Source organism: Antechinus flavipes, chromosome 1 (assembly GCF_016432865.1).
Source record: "Antechinus flavipes isolate AdamAnt ecotype Samford, QLD, Australia chromosome 1, AdamAnt_v2, whole genome shotgun sequence".
Taxonomy (NCBI): domain Eukaryota; kingdom Metazoa; phylum Chordata; class Mammalia; order Dasyuromorphia; family Dasyuridae; genus Antechinus; species Antechinus flavipes.
The window spans coordinates 633020062-633045049 of record NC_067398.1 but is presented as its reverse complement, the minus strand read 5'-3'; positions in this window follow the sequence as shown (position 1 = coordinate 633045049).

Below are 24988 nucleotides of genomic sequence, written 5' to 3'. Positions count from 1 at the left end.
GAAGGAACGTGGGGAAATTGGGATTCTGATGCATTGTGGAGTTATGAAATAATCCAACCATTCTGGAAAACAATTTGGAACTATACCCAAAGGGTTATAAAACTGTGCATACCCTTTGATTCAGAAGTGCCTTTACTGGGTCTGTATGTAGTATGTAGAATATGAGGAAATAATAAAAAAGGGGAAAAGGACCCACATGCGCAAAAATGTTTGTAGCAGCTCTTTTTGTGGTAACAAAAAACTGGAAAAGGAGTGGATGCTCATCAATTGGGGAATGACTAAACAATCTGTGGGACATTAAGGTAATAGAATATTATTGTTTTATAAAAAATGATGAATAAACTGATTTTAGAAAGGCCTGGAAATATTTCCATGAACTGATGCTGAGTGAAACAAGCAAAACCAGGAATACATTATACAAAATCACAGCAAAAAAGAATGATAAACAACTATGAAAGGCTTGGTTCTTCTCAATGGTTCAGTGATCCAAAGCAATCCCAATAACCTTTGGATAGAAAATGCCATCTGCATCCAGAAAAAGAACTATGGAGATTGAATGTAAATCAATCCGTGCTATGTTCACTTTAAATTTTTTTTCTCTTGTGGTTTCCCCTTTTTTCCCTGATTTTCTTTCCCAGTATGATTCATAAAGAAATATGCATTTAAAAAGTTAATGTATATATATAAACAGAAAAATAAAACAATTTGAAAAATAAACAAAAAACCCCAAATCTAACCTAGTTCTTTGTACAGAATAGTATTAACAAATATTTGTGCTTTAAAGTTTCAAAACACTTTATTTTATTTTAACTTTATAACAATCCTTTAGAATTAGGGATTTAAAACATTATTCCCTTTTTACAGATGACAAAAATGAGATTCAGAACTGGCAAATAACCTGGTCATAACTGCATGACTAGCTAGTATTGGATGTAGGATTTGCTTTTGGATCTTATTTATTTCAGTTCTCATATTCTACCTACTATATCATGAGTGCCATTAAGTAGAAATGTGGGTACACTGATTTGGAGCATAACAAAACTTATGGACAAAGGTTCTGGAATCAGGAGAGAGTAAAAATAATGGTCAAAATTCCAAAGACTTGTGCTGAAGAGAGGATTATGGGGACTGAATTTGGATCACAACTAAGTATTTTCACCTTTTTTTTTGTTATTGTTATTTGATTGCTTGTTTTTATTTCTTTCTTATTTTTTCCATTTTGATTTGATTTTTCTTGTGCAGAATGATAATGTGGAAATATGTTTAACATATTGGATTACTTGCTGTCTCGGGGAGGGAGGAAGGAAGAAAAAACATTTGGAACACAGGGCTTTCAAAGGTGAATATTGAAAATTATCTTTGCATGTGCTTTAAAAAATAAAAAGCCAATATGAATATCAGGAATTGCACAAGGACTTCAAAGAACTGGATTAAGACCACTCACTCATTGCTTCCCAGAAATCATCATATGCTACTTTTATTAAGAGCTCTTTCATCAGTATGAACTTCATTTTCCTCAGAGTTAATACTCTGCTTTCCTATTCTAGATTTTTTTCCTCTAGACTTACAATTCAGATAAATCAGATTTCTCACTGGTAACACCCCCTTTAGGATTCTTCTTCTCCAACTTCCATTCACATTGGTGATACAGATTCCCAAAAGGCAGGTGACAACTTTTCCTTTTGGAATTCGAAAGGGTAATCCTAAGGGACTGAGGTTTCGAGTTCTGTTATTCATGAACTGCACCACCCCCTCCAGCAGCAGTATACTTTCCTATTGATTTTTAGGCAAACAATTCACTTCTTAAAATGGTATTTTTTTAAAACAAATTGGAACAGAAACATCTCCTCAAACTGGATGAATGTTCTTCCTTTGCACACACAAGATCCCTGGGGAAAGTGGTCTCATATTTAGAGAGCATATATGCCCAAAAGATAAACTCACAGCTCCTTGTTATTGGAAACCTCTTTTTTCCTCCTTTAGTATAGTCCTCATGAAAGTTCTCATAAAAATTCCCTAAGGTGTAGCTCTGTGCTCTTCTCTGAGAGTTGATTCTCTTGTATAGTCCTAAAATGAGTTTATTCAGTGTGTCCCATTTCTTTCTGGTGTGTAACTTATTCAACTTGCTTTTCTGCTTATTGCTTATTGCCATACAGAGATTTTGATATCAACTCTAGGCAACACAGCTACCAACAACACTGGGGATTTTCTGACCTTTTGGAGTTCACAGAATAATGACTTGATCCATAGTGGGAAAAGAGGATGAAAAACAAGAAAAGAAGAGAAAAATTCCCTCATCCTGCTCCAATTTCCTCTCAGGAATCCTTCATCACTAGATAATACCACCACTCAAGTGAGCTGCTTCTAGAATTCATGACTTCAAGTTAGTTTGTGGTATAAGTCCAGTAGAAGTGTCTGATTCTTTCATCTAATCTCAAAATATTCTCTGTGTGGAGAATCTGCTTTTCCTCAATATTTGAAACACTTTATTCCTTCTAAGATGACTAAATAATGTTTTCTCCTGGTTTAAAACTTTGATTAATTCAATCTAACTGTTTCGTCTTCTGTAATTATATTATTGAAATGGGATGGAAACCCTAATCTTACTCAGCTAAACATTTTGATGGCATCTATCACTCTTCTTGGGAGATCATTCTTATTTCCTATATAACTATTTAAACCTATAACTCAGAGGGTTATTAGAGGTATTAGAGGCCACCTAGTCTGATGCCTTCATTTTGTAGATGTAAAAAAGGAGGTTCACAGAAATTAAGTGATGCCCCCCTGGTCACAAAACTAGTAAATGCCAGAGGTGAGATTTATTCCCAGGTCTTTGTAATTCCAAGTTAAGTACCACACTGCTTCTCTGAGATGCTATGAATTAGCAAATTGTCATATTCATAGAATGAATGATGAGGCAACGTGGTGTGATTCTCCAAATAATACACTTAGAAAGATTCTAAATACATAGCTGAACTTGAAAATACTGTAATCTTATTTAACTATGAAAAACTCTGGCACATTTGACCTTTGGCAAAATTTATTGATTCCTTTTGGCATTTTCATACTAGGTTTTTCCTTTCAGTCAGGTAATTAAGAATTACCTTCTAATATAAGAGATCAGCACAATTCCATGGAAAAAACATTGAACTAGATGTTAAGAGACCTGGGCTTTTGTCCCAGCTCTACTACTAAATAGCTAAATAACCTCGATTGACTCTCTGTCAAATGCAGAGATTGGACTTTGGGATAGGAGAACTAACATGTTTCATGATAGAATCAGAATCCAAAAAAAAAAAAAAATCTTGGTAGGTTAGAATAATGCCCCAAATTTAATAAGATGAAATTTAATTAGGAAAATGAATTCCAAAAAATACTCAACCTTCATAAGAATAAATTAGAGAACATGTGCCAAACAATAGTTCATGTACCAAAAGGTAATAATTTTAAAGAACTTCAAACTAATTATCAAACACATAGTAAGCAGTGAATATGATCTTAGATTAAATAAAAACATGTTGCCCAGGACAACGGAGTGATATTCCCCTCATACTCTGTTCTGGTCATACCATAATGGGATAATATTCATAGAAGTTTTCTTACCCTCTCTGAGCCCTGAATTCCTCTTTGATTGAGTGAGAGGATTAGAATAAATAATAGGATCATAGCTTGAGTTAAGGGGCAGCTAGGTGGTGCAGTAGAGAGAGCATTAGGAAGAATTTAGGAAGTTAGAAAGATCTCCTTCTTAAGAACAGTTAACAATTGCAAGAAAACTTAAAATTCATCTGAGTTAAATTTTCTTGTTTTATAGATGACGAAACTGAGGTCCAAGAATTAAATTATTTGCCCAAAGTTGCAGAGAAATTAAATGATAGTGCTGGATTAAATTTAAATCTTTCCGCTATAAACCCGTTAATCTTTCTACTATAGCATAACACTGTCTTCTATCTCATTGTACTTCTCCCCCTCCCCCCCCCAAAAAAAATCACGTATTAGAACAGATAAGGGCAGATGACCCATTTAGTGATATATCAAATAATATGAAAACAAATTGAAAGGTCTGTGAAAAAAGATATTCTATGATTTGGCTTCCAAAATCATCATTCAACTGACACTGTTCTTTCCAATGTTGCCCAATGATGTTAATGGCCAAATCTGATGTCTTTTCTCAGTCTTTCTCCTTCTTAACCTTTCTGTAGTATTTGTTACTCTCTGCCCTCGTTAACTATCTCCTGTCTAAGTTTTTATAATACTTCTTTTTTCTGGTTCTAATGTGTTGCAACTCCTTTGTTAGATTTTCATCAAGTTCATATCCATTTAGTATGGTTATCTTCCCCAAACATAAACAGCACCCCTGTTCCAAGATTATTTCCTAAATACACTCCTCTATAGCATTTGGTGATCTCATCAGCTCTCTATTGGCTTCAATTATTGATATGCAGATAACCTAAATACACAAAACCTAATTTTCCTCCTGAGCTCTCCTAGTTTCATATCACCAACTGTCTTTTGGATATCTCATCCAATTTTCAATGTGTCCAAAGCAAAACCTGTTCCATTCTCCCCAAATTGTCCCCTGTTCTAGTCTTTCCTATCCCTCTGTAGGTAAACTATTCTTTCAAGTAACTTAGATTCATGACTTTAATGTCCTTTTCAACTCCTCATTCTTATTTGCCCCACATATCCACTCTCTTCTCAAATTTTGTCATTTCTACCTTCATAGTTCTCTCCTGCACTTCCCCTTATTACCTTTTACATGACTGTTGCAGAGTTTTCTAACTCAGTACCCTTGTTTCAGCTTTCTCTCTACTCTAATCCCTTCTCCACTTAGCTACCAAAGTGAGCTTCCTCAAGTGCAAGTTTGACTATGTCACCCCCTACTTCAATAAACTCCCTAATACATTTAAAAGTAAATATAAAATTCTTTATTTCATATTTAAAATTCTTCCCAATCTTGTCACTCCATATTTTTCCAGTCATTTTATACTTAATTTCACTTTTGAATGGACCTGCCCCAACCTTCATTAACTTGGCATAACCTTTAAGAATATTTGGTTATTCACTCACCATGAAGAATTGGATTTTAATGGAAGAAGAAAGCATATCCTCTCTTCAAATGAAATCAAAGTGTAAATTCAAACCATTGAGACCCAGGTAATATTTTTTTTCTAGATTACAACAAAATCAATATTTTTTTTGAGATTTCACGAAAAATAAAGTTCTTTTAAGCCAAAAAATTTTTTTCCAGATATTCAAAATTAAGGAAAACATAGATTGTGGAGAAGGAGAAATTGGCAAATGTAACAACAATTTCTATCAAAATTCTAAATAGATTATCAAACAGTTGTTCTTTAAAGAAAAAGGATATGCAGAGATAGGAGACAAGAATAGTGGCCATTACAGAATTGCCACTTTGAGTCTGACTATTTCCAATGTGAGTAGGGCAGACATTGAAGGTGGCAGCAGCAACTTTCTATTTTCAGTTACTTTTGAGAAAACTGGAATGTGTAAAGTTATGACAAGTCATAAAAATGTACACATTCTCAAAGAAAACTGAGTGCAGTAAATAAAAGAAACCATTTCATATAATTAAAACTCTCACTGTTATCCTGGTATCTGACTCGTTAGTCCAGTTTATTGACTCATACTACATCGCTGCTTTTGATCAGGATCCTGGTACTGTTTCCAGTCCAGATACTGTTCTCTGTCCTCAGGTTAGCAAATATATCTCCCTTGATATTCATTTTAACATTCCGTGATAAATTGACAATTGTTGCCCTTCCATAAGCAGAAGTTTTCAGGTCTTCTGTTTTACCCCAAACAAGGGAATCTTAGCCTGCTTAATAGAACATTCTTAACTTTTATTTAGTTCATGGCCCCATTCCTCATTCCCAGATTGCCTTCTTAATGAGTTGAGCCATAAGAAGAAGAAGAAATATGGGCTAAAAGATATCAGGGTCAGATCAAGTGAAATGATTTTTGAAAATGGGGGAAACCTAGATATTTTTGTAGAAAATAGAGAAACATCAGGTAACAGGGAGAAATTGAAGATGAGAGACAGAGAAGGGGTAGGGGGAGAGAGAGGAAGGGGAAAAGAGAGGAAAAGGAAGAGACAGAGACAGAGATGTTTGATAAAGGAAGCAATCAGATGGAAAAGATGCGATAGAATGGGATCATTTGCATATACGGAAACATTTGCCTTGATGAGAAAGGCCACCTCATTATGTGAGATGTTGGGGATAGTGGCAGAAGATATCTGGGCAATGAAGTATGAGGAATGAATGATCTTAATTTTTTTTCAGTGAAATAAGAGGCAAAATTCTAAGCTAAAGATGAGCCATGGGAGATTTGAAGAAGAATGAAAAGGTTAGGAAGAGCTTATATGGTGAGTAGAATAATGAATCAATTAGGGCAATGTAAAAAGACTGTCTTGCAACAATGAAAGCCTCATTGAAATTATGTCATAAATTTGTAATGGACCCAATCAACTTAGTTATGTGATTTTTGTTCAGCTCTATTCAACACCATCCATTTCTACTAAAAAAACAGGAATAAATGTACCTCTCCTTACCATAATTGGGGTATGCTTCCCTCCCCATTGTGAAAGGATAGAAATGTAAAAGGATAGAAAGCAGCAAATGGTGAAAGTAATCCAAAGCTAAAGTTAGGAAGAATTGAGATTAAGCTATACATTTAGGAAATAAGGAACGTTAGAAATGAAGGCAGTATAGAGTTGAACTGGAGCAGCAAGATTTCAAGATAAGGAAAGGAGGTGGGTATAGGCAGTACATGGGTAATAAATTGTGAAAACCTGAAGGGTGAAGGGTTTGGAGGTTGCAATGAAGATGAAGAATAGGATTTGATGTTGCAAGGCAAATGGAGAAGTAGACTAAGAACAGATTATGATCAGACAAGAGAATTTGAGTTCATGAACTTGAAAGTGGCACATTGGTAGGTGATGGATGGCACAATCCAGAGTATAAACATCTCTCAGTATTGGTGAAGTGGGATGGAAGAATAGGTCATGAGAAATAAGTTGAATAACTGAGAAATTAGAATATTGAGGAAGAATCAATATGCATGTTGAAGTCCCCTGGTATTATGGAAGAAGTTGAGGAGGAAAGAAAAGACTATGAGCCAAAAACTAAATCATAGAGGAAAGAAAGGGAGAGACCTGAAAATCAATAGATAACAGAATTAAAATCTTCTATATAAATGGAGTAAACATCGAAAGAAAAGTGACTGAATGATGTTAGTAAGGGTAGGGAGGTGACAATGTGGAGGAAGACTTACTCCAAGGAAAGGTCAATTGATTCCAGTGTTTTTCAATAGAAATAGATGCTGTATGTTGTCAAAAGTTCTTTCTATATCTATTGATGTAGAATATATGATCCTGGCTGTTTTGTTATTTATACAGTCAATATTATTTATAATTTTTTAATATAAAAACATTTACACAATGCTTTTAAGGTTTGCAAAGTGTTTCATATATTTTATCCCATTTGAGAAAACTGAGGCAATAAGAGATTAACATCCCTAGTAAGTTATCAAGACATACTCATACTCATACTCAGGTATTCCTAATTACAAACTCCACATTTACTGCTCTATCTACTTGTCTCCAAGTACTGCACTAGCCCTTTTCTCCTTGTATAAATCTAACCCGGTCTTAGTATATAATCTTTGTCATATTTTGCTGTAAGTCCTATAAGTGACATGTGTAGGGTCACAAAGCATCTGAGGCTAGATTTGAAATCAAGTTTTCCTCTCCAGGTCCAAGGCTCTATCTACTGGCCAAATAGATGCCTCAACTATCTAGTATCCATCTTTCCATTTATTGTAAAATCAACTTCTACTTCCTTATTCCTTTATTCTTTCCTTCACCTGGACTTTGATTATGATTTCTTGCTTTTTCTTTCTTTGCATTTATATTCCTCTTCAAAATCCTTTCTCTGAATTTAGGATTTATTTTGTCTAAGGTAATTTTCCCCCTAAATCTATATTCCCCTTTATTGCCTTCATTTCCCTGTTTTCCTTCGCATTTTTCTTGTTTCTTTGCTATTCGATGTAGGTCTACATCAAACTAACTGACCCTCAGTCTTTCTCTTTCTCTTTGTCTCTCTGTCTTTCTCTTTCTCTGTATGTGTATGTGTTACCTTTCTTTGTGCCTACCTTCCTTTGACCAGTTCAGATGAAAGTAAGGTTTTAATGATACCATTTGTGACAACAGTTGCTCCACTACTTCCTCAGTAATATTTTAACTTATGCTCCCAAATTACATAAATTCACACCATTTCACCCTTTTCTTTATTATATCATTCCCCTCACCTCTTCTTTTCCTGGCTTCTTTTAAGATTATCTAAACATAACAAAATCACTCTTAGAAGCTCTGTTCTATTTGACATCCCTCTATAATTCCTGATAATTTATGGTTTCTGAGGAAAATTTTCTATCATCTTTTCCCAATACATTGTAAACACTTCATTCTTAAAAAGTCCTTTCTGTATGATCATTTAAAATTATCTTTTTATATTTCTCTTTATTTCAATTTTATTTTTCAAGGCTTTTACTCATCTACAGAATTTTCATGAGGAATATTTGGAAATGTTCTATCTCATTTAAGGCCATTTCCCTGCCTGTACAATAATATTATTTTTCTTGGTATATTATTCTTCCTGAAAATGTGTATATGTATATATGTGCATGAGTATATAAACACACATATGTGTATATACATATATTGTATATTTGGAGATGATAGATATTGCTTTTTATCATACTGTATTCTATGCTTTCAACTATTTTATGTGGTAGCTACTAAATATTGCATAATCCTTTCTGAAGCTCCCTGGTATTTGAATATTTTCTTTGTGACTGTTTGAACAATTTTCACTAACCTGAAAGCTCTGGATTTTAGCTATGTCATCTTGGTAGTTTTAATTTTGGAGTTTCTTTAGAGAGGTGATTGGTGTGTGCTTTCAATATTTCCATTCTATATTCTTTTTTCTAATATATCTAAGCAGGTTTTTTAATACCTACTTTTTGGAAGGTGATATCTAAGCACGATTTTTTGTTAAACTTTTCAGGTTGTCCAACGATTTTCATATTATATCTCCTTGATCTATTTTCTATGCCAATTGTTTGGGATATGATGTATCTTACATTTTCTTCTATTTTTCTCAGTCTTTTTTAAAACATGTTCATAAACAAGTCAATACAAAGCACTATGGGAGAAGGAGGAGTCATAATAACTGGGAAGATCAGGCCACTTTCATATTGGAAGTGACCTGATAAGACTAAGAGTCTGAAATAAGGAAAGGAATAACCCAAACCAAGAGGAAAAAGGGGGGAAAAATAAAGATTCTGGGCAGGAAATCTTCACCCACTCAATAGTTTTGCATAAGCTGGCCCAGATTTTACAGAACCAATTTTGTCCAGAGCTAAGTGTCTCATTCTAAGCTACTCCTCTGTTCCTCCTGCAATAAGTCTGTAACCACAGTAATCTGCTTTAATGATGCTAACAGCAGCTGCTACCTCTCCATCCCTGAAAACCTGTCTCTGAGACCCAAACAGGTGTTCCCCTCACACGCTTGATCAGGCATATTGGCAAACAATGCCCTCCTCAGTGCTACTGAGAATGGCAGATTCAATCACTCTTCCCTTTTGATCAGAGGTCCACTCACTCATGTAGAAGGTAACTCCATCTTTTAGTGTAACTGAACAGTCGCTGGTGCAGAATCACCCGAGTGGCAGTGTGGTAAGGGTAGATGAGAAAGAAGGGATAGCAATCTACATTTTATGAAATGAATTTTTGAGCAGGAAAAAATGAAAAGATTCAAAATCCATCTCCATTTTACAGATAAATAAACTGAGGTTCAGGGAGATGTCATGGCTTCACCAAGACTGTTCAATTTAATTCACTTTTTGAAAAAAAAAATTGCAAAGTATTGGAGATATAAACATTAAAAAAAAAAAACAACAACAGAACATGGCAAAGAGCTGGATTATAATGAGGCTACTGTTAGAAGGCTGCTGCTCAGGGGAAGAATGTCAAGGTAAGGAAGGGCTAGGGTAGAACTCACCTCAGAGCATAGCAATTGAGAAACAAAAATATCCATCGGGTAGTTTTCTATTAACTTTTTTTTTTGTTTACTACAAGTTATATTTAATTGTTTCTAAATTGTGAAAGACTGCCAAGAACTGTGAGTGACCTGAAACTTTCTGCACCTTTGGGGCAAAACCCCAATAATTCTTTTCTCCTTAAGAGTTCTGACCATTGGTGTTTTTGAAGTTACTAGAAATTGCATGCTGAGGAGGCTCAAGGAAACCATATCTATTCTGTAAATAGAAGCTATAAATATTCTCCTGATGAGCTTAAATTATTTTGTTGACCTGGTAGAATGACACTCTAATATACTAGAATCAGCCCTTGATTAGAATAAAACATGAATTAAAAAAAATCATGATATGTCTGCTGAGGCTTTCCTTGGAAATGCTGAGGAAATGAAAACTGATGAGATGGCACTGAGGAGTTTAAGACAATCAAACCTTAAGTCTAATTTCCTACTTTGCACCATCTGCACATTTGATAAATAAATAATTTATGGCTTTGTTCAAATTTTTGATAAAGATGTTAAAAAGATCTGGACCAGACAAAGCTGCCCAAGAGGTAACCTGGAAACTTCTTTAAAATAGGCATTAATAATAACAAAACCATGGGCAGCTAGAAGGCATCGTAATATATATAGAACACCAGGACTGGAAAAAGGAAGACCCATTTTCATGAGTTCAAATCTGCCCTCACTCATTTACTAGCTGTGTGACCCTAGGCAAGCTGTTTAATTCCATTTTCCTCAATCCCCTCATCTGTAAAATAAGCTGGAGAAAGAAATAGCAAATCACGACAGTATCTCTGCCAAGAACTCCAAAATTGATCATAAAGAGCCTAAGCCTAATCCAACTGAAATAATTTAACAATAAAAATAATAATAGCTGTCATTTTAAACACATTGTAAAGTTTACAAAGTGCTATACAAATATTGTCTCATTTTATCCTCACAACAAAGATAAAATGAAACATATTCCTATCTACCCATTTTACAGATCAGGAAGTTGAGGCAGAGAGCTCTTAAGTCAATTGTCATATAACTTGCTAGTGTCTGAGACCTGATCTGAATTCAGTTCTTTCTGATTCAAGGCCCAGCCCTCTGTCTACACTGAGCCACGCAACTGCTTTTAATGACAACTATGGGTATGGTCATTCAACTAGTTCTAAATCCACTAAATTATACAATTCTCTAGTGACCAGGACTTAAACTTTTTTCACTTGTGACCATTTTTAACCTGAGAAATGTTTACATGTCTCTGGGCATATAGGTATCTAAAATAGTTGTACAAATCAAACATTTGCTGATAATAAATAATAATTTTGCAACAACCACATTCAGTTATGAGATTTCATATGGAGTTATAAACCACAGTTAAAGAAGTTGGGTGTCTTGTCCACATGTCTCCAACTTATCCTCAAAAAAGCATGAAAGATTTTATCAGATGTTTTGCTAAAAGATAGATTATAACATTCTTCTGATCTTTATTTTATTTTTTAACAACTCAATAGTCTTTTTTTTTACTTTCACCTTTGATTTTCAGGCTTTTCACTTATTCTTTCCCAAATATTTTTAGTTGCTTTCATTGATCTATTCTTTTTCCATTTTGTTGATGTAAGAATTTAGAGATATAAATTTTCCCCTAAGTACTGTTTTGGTGCATCTCATAAATTTTTCTATGTTGTCTCATCACTGTCATTCTCTTTAATGAAATTATTGATTGTTTTTAAATTTTCTTTTTTGACTCACTTATTCTTTTGGATTAGATTACTTAGTTTTCAAATAATTTTTAATACAACTTTCTACTGCCCTGTTGAATACAATTTTTATTCCATTACGATCTGGAAAGAATACATTTAATATTTCTTCCTTTCTACATTTGATTTTAAGGGGTTTATGCCCTATTACATGCCTATATATATATGTCTATTTTTGTTTAAGTGCTTTTTTTTTAATTTAACTTTTATTTTCAGTTGCAAGCTCTTACTCTCCCTCTACCTCTCTACCATCTACTGAAAAAGTAAGAACAAAAATTCCCATTACATGTAAAACCTGTTTTTATATCAAGCATTAACTTTTGTAGCACCCCTCTCTTTTCCACACTGTTTCTAATGATTGATGACTGTAGCTGAGTAAAGACATTTGTCACTTCTTTCAGTGTCCTAACACTAAATCATACAAACTTCTTACTTGACTTTGGTTTCCACTTCCTATGATTCCTTTTTTTTCCCCTTGCTTTTAAGGTCTAAAAACCATTTTCCTTGGAAAAAGAAATTAGAATCAAAGGAGGATTTTGGTAGTACTATACTCTCTCCATCATCTGTTATCATTAATAATAATAACTATAGCTAACATTAATAGAGAGCTTTCTGTGTTCCAGGTACCATACTAAGTGTTTTTTTTGGTTTTTTTTTGTTTTTTTTTGCTGAGGCAATTGGGGTTAAGTGACTTGCCCAGGGTCACACAGCTAGACAGTGTCTGAGACCAGATTTGAACTCGGGTCCTCCTGACTTCAAGGCTGGTGCTCTATCCACTGAGCCACCTAGCTGCCCCCATACTAAGTGTTTTATAATTATTATCTCATCCTCACAATCCTGGGAGGAAACTGAAGACAGCAGAAGTTATAAGACTTACAGCTTATACAGCCAGTAAGTGTCTGAAGTTGGATTTGAACTCGGGCCTGCCTGACTTCAGATCCAGCACTCTATCCACTGTGCTACTACCAACAATAGCTATAATACCCTTTTCTTTCACCCTTCTCTAAATAAAGTTTATTTTTTTGTAAAGCAAAACAACCTTATTAACACCCTTATCATTTTCCACTAGTTTCAACTCATGCTGAATTTCACAATATCTGACATTATCCTTAAAATGTTCTCTTGTATTTAATCCTAATCGTAAATCCTAAACTTCCACCACCTGTACTTTTTTACTCTTTAATCTATTTTGGGTGATGAATTATTTTGGTTTGATTTTTTAGACCCCTTTTCTCCTCATCAGAATCATTTCTGTTTCATTTTTCAGAATTTCATCCTTAAACCTTCTTCTTCCCCTGCAGAATTTTAGTTTTGTGTATCCTACAATGTCTTTTTCCTTAACTCTGAAAAACAGTTTCCTCCAAAGTTAGGATGCATGTGGTATCACACTCATCTTTACTCTTTCTCTATCACAAATTCTAAGATTGATCAGTATTTTACCACTCCAACATTCCTATCATTTCTATTTTAGCAATCAGTTCTCGGTCTTATTAGTCTGAATCAGTTCTAGGAGAGTGATTCTATTTAACTCTTCTTCCATCTTTGAAAAGATGACATGATAGAGAAGTGATCCTGAGTTCTCCATGTTTTTTTCAGGAGATCACTAATAACTTGGAAAGACTTAAATTATGGGCTTGATGACAAACAGACTCTTTTCTCTACCAAATACATAACCTTGAACAAGTGACTTAAAATTTCAGGACATTGAAAATTTCCTTAGCTATGAAATGGAAAGAGTGGACTAGACAATCTTTAAGATTACTTCCAGCTCTACCATTTTGTATTCTGTATTTTACCATTTTTTTGTTCCAAGGCTCTATTCCAGCTCTTCTTTTATTTTTCTACAATTCAGAGATTTTTAACCCTAAATTTCTGAACTCTTTTTATTTTTAATTTTACTAATTTTATTTCACTATAAATGGTTTGTTTGATGTTATGTGTTTTATTTTATGCCTTTAAAAACATTATTCTGAGAAGAAGTCCATGGGATTCACCTTCTCCTAAAGGGTCCATGACACAAAAAGGGTTAAGAATTTCTGTTCTATACACATAATCTCTTGTTTATCTCGCTAGCTCCCATGGATTCAGTTATCACTTCTAGGAAGACTACTGTCAGATCTATTTCTACAGAAACTAGCTTTCTCCAAATCTTCAGTCTGGAATTACCAACTTCCTAGTAAAAAGACATTTCTACTCAGATGTTGACATCTCATTTCCATTCAAAAGGTCTCTTACCTTTCTCTATATCTGTTGATAACACCACTACCCTTCCAGATACTCAAGTTCATGACCTTAAAGTCAACTTAGCTCTTTCTTTCCTTCAACTCCAGAACCAATCAGTTGTAATATCTTATCAATTTTTACCTCTCATAATGTTCTTTCTATTCACATAAGCTCTATCTTACTTCAAACATTGTAATATCTCACCTGGATTTTTGCTTCCCAATTGCCTCTTAATTGTTCTCCCTTATTTCAAGGTCTTTCCTCTAATCCATCCTCCACACAACTACTTAATTAATATTTCTAAAACACAGTTCTGACCACAGCTTTATCTACCATAGATGACTAATTCAGAGATTGTCAGTGGCTCCCAAGTGCCTTAAAAAAACATACAAACACCTATCTCTGGCATGTAAAGCCCTGAAAATATGATCCTGATTTACTTACTATTATTCAATTATTCAATCATACTACTCCTCTTTCTGAGCTCTTTTTCTGTCAAGTGGTCTGCCGGCTAGTTTACACTAATATTGCCCTAGAATCTCATTGAATAAATGATCTCTCATCTCTGGAATGTATTTCCTTCTCATCTCCACCTCTTATAATAAATCACTAGATTTCTTCAAATCACACTCATCCTAGGCCTTCAAGTAACTCTTAGTTGCCATCATTCCCCTCCCCCCAAAATCACTTGCTACTCTGTCACTAATAGTCCAAAGGAAAGGAGCCCCAAGTTTAGGCAGCACATGTGCCAAATAGGCAACACATAATCATTGGTGACTAGAAATCCTTTCCTCTCTTTCACTGGAAAGTTAATTGCATAACAGGTTTCCTGTAGGGCTTCTGGTAGCATCTTGAAACAGCCCTTGCTCTTGTTTAATTCTGGATACAGATGCTTTCAGGAATGATGATGTAAATGCCCAAATTCTTCATCCCAGAAGGCAGGGAAGAGTCCGGGCTGAGGCTGAGTCAGTCTCTCCACACCCCAGCCCCACTTCCAAACAGTATTCTCTCTCAGGTGCACTCTTCCCTGGCTCACCATTTACTCTAAAACTCTGATTCCAAGCAGCTTAATGGTTGTTAAACAGGGGGAAGAGAATAAATATGTTCTGTAGTGTTCTTTTGTACCATTCATTGGGTTAAGTGCTTTTACAAATATTATCTCATTTGATCTTCCCAACAACGCTGGAAGGTATGCCCATTTTATAGTTGAAGAAATGGGCAGAAGTTAAATGACTTGCCCAGGATCACATAGCTGGTAAATGTCTGAGGCTTCTTGTGGTGGTTTCAAATGTGGTGTTCTTGTTCTTTTTTAGAATATTATAAAAGTTCTCTCTGGGTGCCTTCCCTGGAATCAGGATTTTGTCAGTCCCTATTTGGGCGCCAAAATGTTGGAGTTCAAATGTTGGAGTTCTTGTTCTTCTCAAAACACAACCGGTTTAGCTTAGAGCCCTCCGGATATCTCCAAATCCTAAGGTTTTGTCTTTCAGCCTCTGCCTCTGCTTTCTTCTGCCTCCAACCAGCACAGAGATGGAATGAATCTCTTGTCTCCTTCACTTGGGGCTCGGCTAGCTTTCTGGTGAGTCTTTCAGACCAGCTTGGTCTCAGTGGGGGGAGTGCAGGAGCCCAGCCACCTACCACAGTGGTGTGAGATGAAGATGAATCTGGTTGTCCACTGAACTCTCGACTTGTAGCTTCTTCACTCTGAAGGACTTCTTTGACTGGCCCATTGAAGCTCTATTTATGCTCCTTCAAGAGAGGGATTGTGGGTTTTCTCCCATAGTGCTCTCTGGCCCAAAGAGCTTCAAGGGAGGTGTGAACTCACGAAGGTACAAAGTTTACTTTGTGAATCTGGCATACTTGTGAACTCCAATGAGTAAAGGTGCAAACACAAGCCTTGTACTAATTAGTTCTACTTAGTACCTTGTTTCAGGTTCTGCCCAAAACATCTTCTTGTAAGATTAGATCAACTCTAATTAGTTAGCAGTTTGTAAGGATTCCAACAGCTTCTGACCTCCAGAATAATAGAGGGCTAGACTTGGAGTCAAGAAGACTTAACTTCATGAATTCAAATATAGTCTCAGACACTTCCTATCCACATATTAGGAAACTGAGGCAAACATGATTAAGGGCAAGGCACTTAATCATGTTTGTCTCAGTTTCCTAAAATGTGAAATGAACTGGAGAAGGAAATGGAAAGCCACTCGTGTGTCTTTGCCAAGAAAATCCCAAATGGAATCAGGAACAGTTAAAGACAACTGAATAAAAGCCTTAGTTGCCTGTGGTAATGTTATCCCTATCCCCTTCACCAAAGGATGTTGTCAAGTCCCTCAGCTAAACTGAACAAACTTCAATGGAACTTAGTAAAGTTCACACTTGATAAACAATCATGAGGTGTTCTCAGTTAGTAAATTTATCAGAGCTAAGAAGGGAGGAGGGAGTACTGATTTGACTCCAGCCTTACAATGATTTTCTTTGTTACAGACCTGTTCCTTTTTTATTTTGTTTGTCTCCTTACCACCATGTGTCATGCATAGGATGGGCCCAGAATAGCTCTTGGTGCCTGACTGAAAACCAAGGCTGATTCCTTTCCTCTCGGCAACTAAGCCACTATTTTCTCCCATAATAATGCATAGGGGGAGTGTGAAGGGCACAGAGCAAACCATGTGTATCTGTGGTCTTGCCCTGGTCTCTTGTCATGGTCCAGCTTCTCCATCTGTGGAAAGGAGATAATCCAACTAGTTTCTCAGACTTAGTAGAGTTAATGCTCACAAAGCAAGAAGGCATTGGTGGGGAACAGAAGCAGCATCTGGGGAGTGTGATAACAGCTGGGCTGATATTTTGACATATAATAGTTTCAAATGATTGACTGAGGATTGAATGCTTTGTGCCCATAATCTAGTGGGAATTGAAGGAAATCTATAGAAGACAGAATCGTATCAATTTGCTTTTCAAGGAATGACCACTTCATCTTCTTGATTAGAATAATATAAGCACAGAATGTCAGGACTGCAAGAGACATGCGAGATAAACTAGTCCAACTGTCTCATTTTCTATTTGAGTGATAGGAGACTCAGAATTTTAGTAACCTGCCCAAAGTCATAGAGCTGGATAGTAGTGGGGTTGGAACTGTGACTGAAGTCAGCGCTCTTCCCACAGGAAAGATTAGGAGACTCCTGCTGCAATAAGAGCAATAAACCATCAACATTCTCCCAAGGCCTATGTGGGTATGAATGACATAAACATAAATAATATTTCTCTTTTGCTTTCTTGGGTTTTCATAAACAGATGACTTTCTTACCAAATTGTTCTGCTGCATCTGCCTTTATTACGGGCCTTAGGATGACAAGCATCTGGGCCAGCTGTGCTGCATTCTGGTCTCACCAATGCTCAGAGTACTTGTAATAAACTAAAGAAAGCCAAAAGCTTGATTTCCCTGCAGATCTCTGGAACAGCATGGGCTTCATCATTGCTTGTGATCAAGGAAATTCAGGGGCATGAAGGAGAGTTATATTTGCAGACAAAGAAGATCGTTGTTGTTCAGACATTTCAGCTGTGACTCCATTTGGGATTTTCTTGGTAGAGATACTGGAGTAAATTTGCCACTTCCTTCTCTAGCTCATTTTACAGATGTGAAAACTGAGGCAAACAGGGTAAAGTGACTTGTTCAGAATCACACAGCTAGTGAGTGTTTGAGGTTAATTTACACTCTGGGCTTGATTCCAAGCTTAGTGTTCTATCCACTATATCACCCCAACAAAGGAGGTCCTGAGGATAAAAATCAAATAAAAATCAAAAACCCTAATATCTGGAGGTGAGAAACACAATTAAGAAAATTGGTGTCCTGTTGATCATTTTACTGTGAATACTATACATGTGTTCATTTAAATCAAACTTTATCTCCTGATGATAGAGAAGATATTATTTGGTTCAGTGAGAAGAGAACTGAGTGTGAAGTCAAAAGTTGTGAAGTTCACCCAGGTCCACATCTCTCTGAGTTTATTTTCTCTTTTACAAAGTGGGGCTAATAATATTTGCACCATCGGGTGTCAGATTAGAAAAGTATTCACTAAGCAAATACTCCTATTATAAATTTCAATTCAATAAGAATTTTTGAAGTGCTATTATTTACAAGGCATTGTTATAGACATCATTTTGAGGAGTTGGATATTAGGAATAAGGAAAGAAAGTACTGACCTATAATTTCAATGTTGGGTTCTAAGTGGAACAACTTCCTCAGCCTAAGTAGACAGGTAACTCTTTTGCATCCTATCATTTTAGAGTTGTCAGGGCACAGGGATGTCAAGTAATGTGGTAGTGTTACACAGTTAGTAAGTGAACTCAGGCCATATTCTCTCTTGTCCTAGGCACAGATTAAAGAAAAAATAGAAATAAAAACAATTTGGGATCTCAAAGAACTTACATTCTTTTTTAGTGTATTTTATTTTTTCAAAGATATGCAAAGACACTTTTCAACGTTGACTTCTGCAAAACCTTGTGTTCCAAATTTCTCTCTCTCTCTCTCTCTCTCTCTCTCTCTCTCTCTCTCTCTCTCTCTCTCCCTCCCTCCCTTCTTCCTCACTAAGATAGCAAACAATTCAATATAGGTTAAGCATGTGCAATTCTTCTAAGCATATTTCCACATTTGTCATGCTGCACAAGAAATATCTGATTAAAAGTGGAAAAAATTCTAGAAAGAAAAGAAAAAGAAAAAGCAAACAAACAATAATAACAAAAGGTGGAAATACTATGCCTTGATCTATATTCAGTTTCTGTAGTTCTCTCTTTGGATGCAGATGGCACTTTCTATCACAAGTCTATTAGAATCTCATTGTTGAAAAGAGCCAAAGGAGCTTAAATTCTAATAGGAGAAAATGACCCATAGACAGAGAAGTCAACACAAAATTTATACAACATAACTTTGGAGAAAAGGGTACAAAACACTTGAAGGATCAGTCAGGAACATGTTCATGTAGAAAATAACATTTGAACAGAACCTTGAATGGAGCTAGCAATAAATGTACATATATATGTATGTATATAGAGGTAGAGATTCAGATATCTATATATAGATAGATAGATATAATGTGTGTGTGTATATGGTGCTCAGGAGGAATAATAAACCAGGGAGAGAGATTAGCTGTTATCAAAAGCATGGGTATAGTGGATAGAATGTCCTCTATGGAAAGTATCAATTAGGTCCATTTGAATAAAAAAGAGTATGTGAATGGAAGTAGTGGAAATATTTTTTTTTAAATAGATTGGATTTAGATCATGAAGATATTTCACTGTCAGAATAGTTTGTATTTTATTGAAAACCATAGGGAGCCACAGAAGATTTTTTTTTAGCCATGGATTAACATGGTCAGAGTACTTTGGCAATTGCATACAGAGTATATTGGGGAACAGAAAGATTTTATGAAAGGAGAAAATATTATTAGTTTAGGTAGGAGGTAATTAGAGTCCTGAAAAGGCTGGTGATCATTAAGTGTAGAGAGAAGGGAATAGATGTGAGAGATGTGACAGTGGAGTCAATAAGACTTGGCAATTGATTAGACAAGATGGCTAAGGGAGAGGGAGGAGTTGCAGATGCTTCAAGGGTATGAATCAGAATGACTAGAATGATCCAGTGCCTTTGGGAGAAATAGGGAAGTTTAGAAGAGGAGCAGTTGAAAACGGCTTTAGACATTTTGAGTTTGAAATGAAAATAGGATAATCCAGGTGAAGATGTACAACAAATACAAAGACCATCATTGAAAAAGTCTATAGCTCAGCTCTATTCAGTGAACTACCTAGCCCTAGAAATGGCTAAACAGTAAAGTAAAAAATCAGTTGCCCTTGGTTCAGGAATCAGATGGCAGAAATAAATATCCTGAGATTTATCTTGATCTTCCCACTGAGTCTATCCCAAATCAAAACTGCGTCCCTAAAGATGAGCTGGGGTGATGCCAGATGCTAATTAAATGCCTTTTTGTTTTGTTTAATTATTTTCTTACAAGGTCTTTTAAGGTTTATCTCAAACATGTGTCCATTAACTAAAGTAATTTGTATCTTTAGGACTTAATCTTTCTAATCAAGTAAGGATACAAGAATATTAAAAAGAAAGAAAGAAAGAGGTAGTGAGACATATAATAAACACATATGGCCAAGAAAATGTACCTCTCTGGAAAAGGAAGAAATTCCTTTTCTTTATTTTGGTACCCTACATAGCAACCAGCTCAAACAAGGGTTTAATTTCCATTGAAACCTTTGCTGGTATCCTCCCTTGTTGACAGAGATCGATCATATCCTTGAAACTGCTAAACTGCTTCCTCTCTTCTTTCTTCCTCATTTTTCATTCCTTTCTCTCCATCTTCTTCCTTTTTTCCTCTCTCCCTTTTCCTTCTCCTCCTCCTTTTCTTTTTCTCCTCTTTCTCCTCCTCCTCTTCCTTCTTTTCTCTTTTTCCTTCCTTTCCCCCTTTCATTTCTCTGTGTGTTTCTGTTTCTGTGTGTATGTCTGCCTGTCTCATCCTTCTGTTGCTGTAGGAAGGATGGGGAGAGAATGCTTGAGATTTAGCAGCCCTGATCTCCCCTCTGACTCTCCTCCTACCCATTTAACTGCTCCTTCTGAGACTCCTTTTACTGTCACTCTAGTCACTCCCTCTCTGCATGAGGGCATCCCAACACTCTCTCCTGGGCCCTTTTCTCTTCTCTATCCTCAATATCTCTTGGTAATTTCATCAGCTCCCATGGGTTCAATTATCTTCTTTATGTAGAACTGCTCATCTAAGCCTTGTCTTTATCCTAAAGTGCAATATGAGACTTTAGGCAAACACAGGCTGTATTCCATATGTTCCACATGGCCATTTTCTGGTCTCTTGTCTGAAAGGGCAAAGGGTCAAAAGAGTGGGCCATTTCACAGCTCATTTTTATAAGCCAACAGATAGAAGTTCTTCTCAGGCATCAGTTGTCTTAAAGACAGCCTCCATCAAAAGGGTTTCTTCCATTCTCTCAGCAAGAAGCGAGGGCAGGTGGCTAGCTCCATGGGAGGTGATCCCCCAAACAAAGGTCCATGCCATAATCTCATCAAACTAATTGTGAGTCTTTTCAAAATAAATAGTCATTCTTCTAATCATTTTCCATATACTTGAAATTCAAAGCTTTTACATCCTCTGAAGCTATCCTAGTGAGGCAACATGCTATGGACAGTACACTAAAGTTCAAAGCAAAAAGGTATGGATTTAAATCCTGCCTAGGAAATTCATTTAATCTCTCCGTGCCTGCTGGTCAGTATGCCTGCTTTAAGTGTCTCCCTCTCCCAGTCTGTCCTTCACTCAGCAACTGAAATAGACTTCCCAAAGTACAGGTCTGATCATGTCACCCTTCAGAGGCATGGTGGTAAGCTAAAATCTCTCCATAAAAAGCCACTAAATGATGAAGTTACAGGCTGTTGGTCCTCAAAAGCATATTGCAATTATGTGCTGATATCTCAAGGTGTCTTAAAAGACCATACAGTGGAAACTGATTTCTTGCTGTTCCTTGTACACAACACTCCATCTCCTAACTCTCTGCATTTCATTGGCTGTCCTTTGCATCATCTCCATCTCTGGACTTCCCTGTCTTCCATCAAGATTCCCTCATTCTTTCTTCTCTTGGCTCCACTCCTGAATTACAGGACTTCTTTCTCCATCATACACAAACCTCTTTCCCCACAAGATCAATCCTTAGAATTCTTCGTCTATGAGTCAGTTTCTCCCAGTACTTCCATTTTAAGGAAGTAGTCCAGCCAGCCACATTTATTCCTTTATTCTTCTCTAGATTCCTTTGGGATTCTCTGGAGTTCTTTCTCTCACCCCTCAACTTAAGTGCCTTCTGCTCCCTTACCCACCCAAGTGCTTTTAAACTTCTTTTTATATGTAGTTTTTACTTGTTACAATGTAAGTTTCTATGCCCCAAAAGCTATAAAACTGTGCATGTCCTTTGATCTGGCAATGTCTCTACTGCATCTGTATTTCAAAAAGATCATAAAAGAATGGAAAAACCTCCACATATGCAAAAGTGTTGGTAGCAATCCTTCTTGAAGTGGAAGTGAGTGGAAGCTTACCAGCTGAGGATTGGCTGAATAAGTTATGGTATATTATTGTTGCATAAGAAATGCTGAGCAGGCTGACTTCAGAAAAGTTTTGAAAGACTTGCATAAACTGATGCTGAGTAAGTGAACAGAAACAAGAAAACATTGTACACAGTAACAAGTTATTTCATGGTCAACTCTGATGGGCTTGACTCTTTTCAACAATGGGATGATTCAAGGCAATTCCAATAGACTTGTGAAGGAAAGAGCCATCTGCATTTAGAGAGAGGACTATGGAGAATGAATATGGATAGTATTTTCAATGTCTTGCTGTTATTTATTGTTTTTTCCTTCTTGTAATCCTCCCCCCCCCCGGCCTCAATCTGATTTTTCTTGAGCATCATGACAAATATGAAAATATGTTTAGAAGAATTGCACATGTTTAACCTTTGTCAGATTACTGGGGAGACGCAGAGGGGAGGAAGAGGGAAAATTTGGAACATAAATTTTTGCAGAGGTAAATGTTGAAAAATATTTTTACATTTATTTGGAAAAGTAAAATACTATTGAAAAAGATGTAATTTCCTTAAGAGCAGGGTTGTCTTTCTTTTTGCTTCTATTTATGTTCTCAATGATTAGCACAATGTCTGGTATTAGTAAATACTGTAAAATGACTACTGACTTACTGAATTGACATTGCTCAAATCCTTCTTTCTACATGAAACTATCTACCTTGCCCCCTAACAAAGGGTTTTATACTCTAGGATTTACTCTGTGTGTATACATATATTTGTGTATACATATACACACATATAATATAGAAAAACGTATTATTATAATTATGTGTGTATATATGTATTTAAAATATGCATATATATATATACACACACACACACATACACACACACATACACACACACACACACACACACACACATACCTACAATATATATGGCACATTGTCTTTCAATTGATTGCCAGTTTCTTGATGCCACGCTCTATGTTTTTTATCCTTCTCTGTATGCTAAGTGTTTAGCACAGTGACTGGCACATACTAAAAAAGTAATCCTTGATTGATTAAATGGCCATGACTCAGTATGACCAGTTCCAAAATTTCTTGGGTCCAATTCTATCTTAATAGATCAAAATATAGAAATAGTCCAAGAATTTTAAGAACCATTATGTGGAAGTGATAAGAGTATAAAAGATACCAGATAGCCCAGAATAGCACTATCAAGAGAAAGCTTAAATTTTAGAGCCCAAGGTCCTCTCTGAGGATCACTGATTATCTTGACCTTTTGATCTTAATTTGGGTCTTTTGTTACATATAAGTGGACTTTTATTATAATCTCACCCCCGTTTGAATTCTTAGTTGAATTTTTTGCATTGACAAAACATCACTTCACAGTTACTGCATCCAATCAGAAATACAAGTTATGATTCCAACCCCTGAGGTTATTTTACTCCTATAAAAATCTTTCTTTATCTCCTTTTCTTTACTAAAACTCCATATGGATTTAACCTGCTGTTAGCAGCATAGTAAAAATCTTTGTCTCTTGATTTGGAGATGGTTTAAGCCTACAAATTTTTTTGAGACACTGGTCTATAATCCCAGTATTCTTTTGGGGTTCATATACCCTCACTCCAACATTTGGTGGGAAGCCCCATCAGAAGAGTGAATAGATTCATTCATTTGAGCCTAGGACATTACCTATCAGAAGAGGTACTGGATTTGGAATGAGAATTCCAAATCTCACTTACTTTTAGTTACTTTAGAAAAAAACATCTCACTACTCTGAACCTCAGTATCCTCAAGTACCAAATGAGAGGATTAGACAAGATGACCTTACAAGTTCATTCTGTCACCAAATATATGATCATCAGGTCATATAACCAATAGGTAGGATCACAGGAAAACAGATTTTGTCTCAATACAGGGGAAATTTTTATAGGTATTAAAGTTTCCTTCCAAATAAAATTAGTTGTTTTGGGGAGCAATGAATTCACTGTATTTAGCTGTCCTAAGCTGTTGTTTATCTTTCCTTTTCAAAGAGGACCATAACATCAGGGAGGTGAAGTCACCTAAGTGAGATGGATTTAAGTGCAAGTGGGCTGTGCAAAATCGGCAGCTTCACTTTCTCCTCCAAAACAAAATCTGGATGACTGGAAATGGCCTTGGATGCAGTAAGAAACCTTGGTCTTTCTAAGTTAAAGTCTTTAACAGGTTGACTGAAATAAAATTCATTGAGTGATTAAAGATAGATAAGAATTAAGGCACCACAATGTTCTTTTTTACTCAGGCAAAAAAAAATTCAATCTGAGAAGGAAACAAAGATAGTTGCTATTTACATGCACTCTGAGTCAATCATCAGTGCCCAACTAAGACTGAAAGAATCTTTGTAAACATGTTGTCATTGGGATATCAGTTCAGGTAGCCATTGGCTGAGGTCCTTCAATCTGAATTTCTATAATTCTAGATTTTGTTCTGCTTTTTCTCTTCTATGAAAAGGAATTACATAAACTGTCCTGGTAACCTGACATTGCCTCAAGTCATAGCTGACATCTTTAATTTAAGATTGAGTCCATTACTAAAGTGACGTAAGTATAGCTTCAAAATAGTTTATTCCAGCTACATGAACATACACTATCTTTCAAAGTAATCACCTACTAACTCACTTCATTGATTCCTGGTGCTGACATGCTTTCTGTTCCCATCAAAAAAAAAAAATCATGGTTGATAAAGAGGAGGCCAATTACAGCACTGGCTTATGAAACATCTAGTACCATAAGGGAATATATGTCTCCACAGTGAATTTTAATGTAACCCACTTCTGTGAAATTTAAAAAAATTTAGC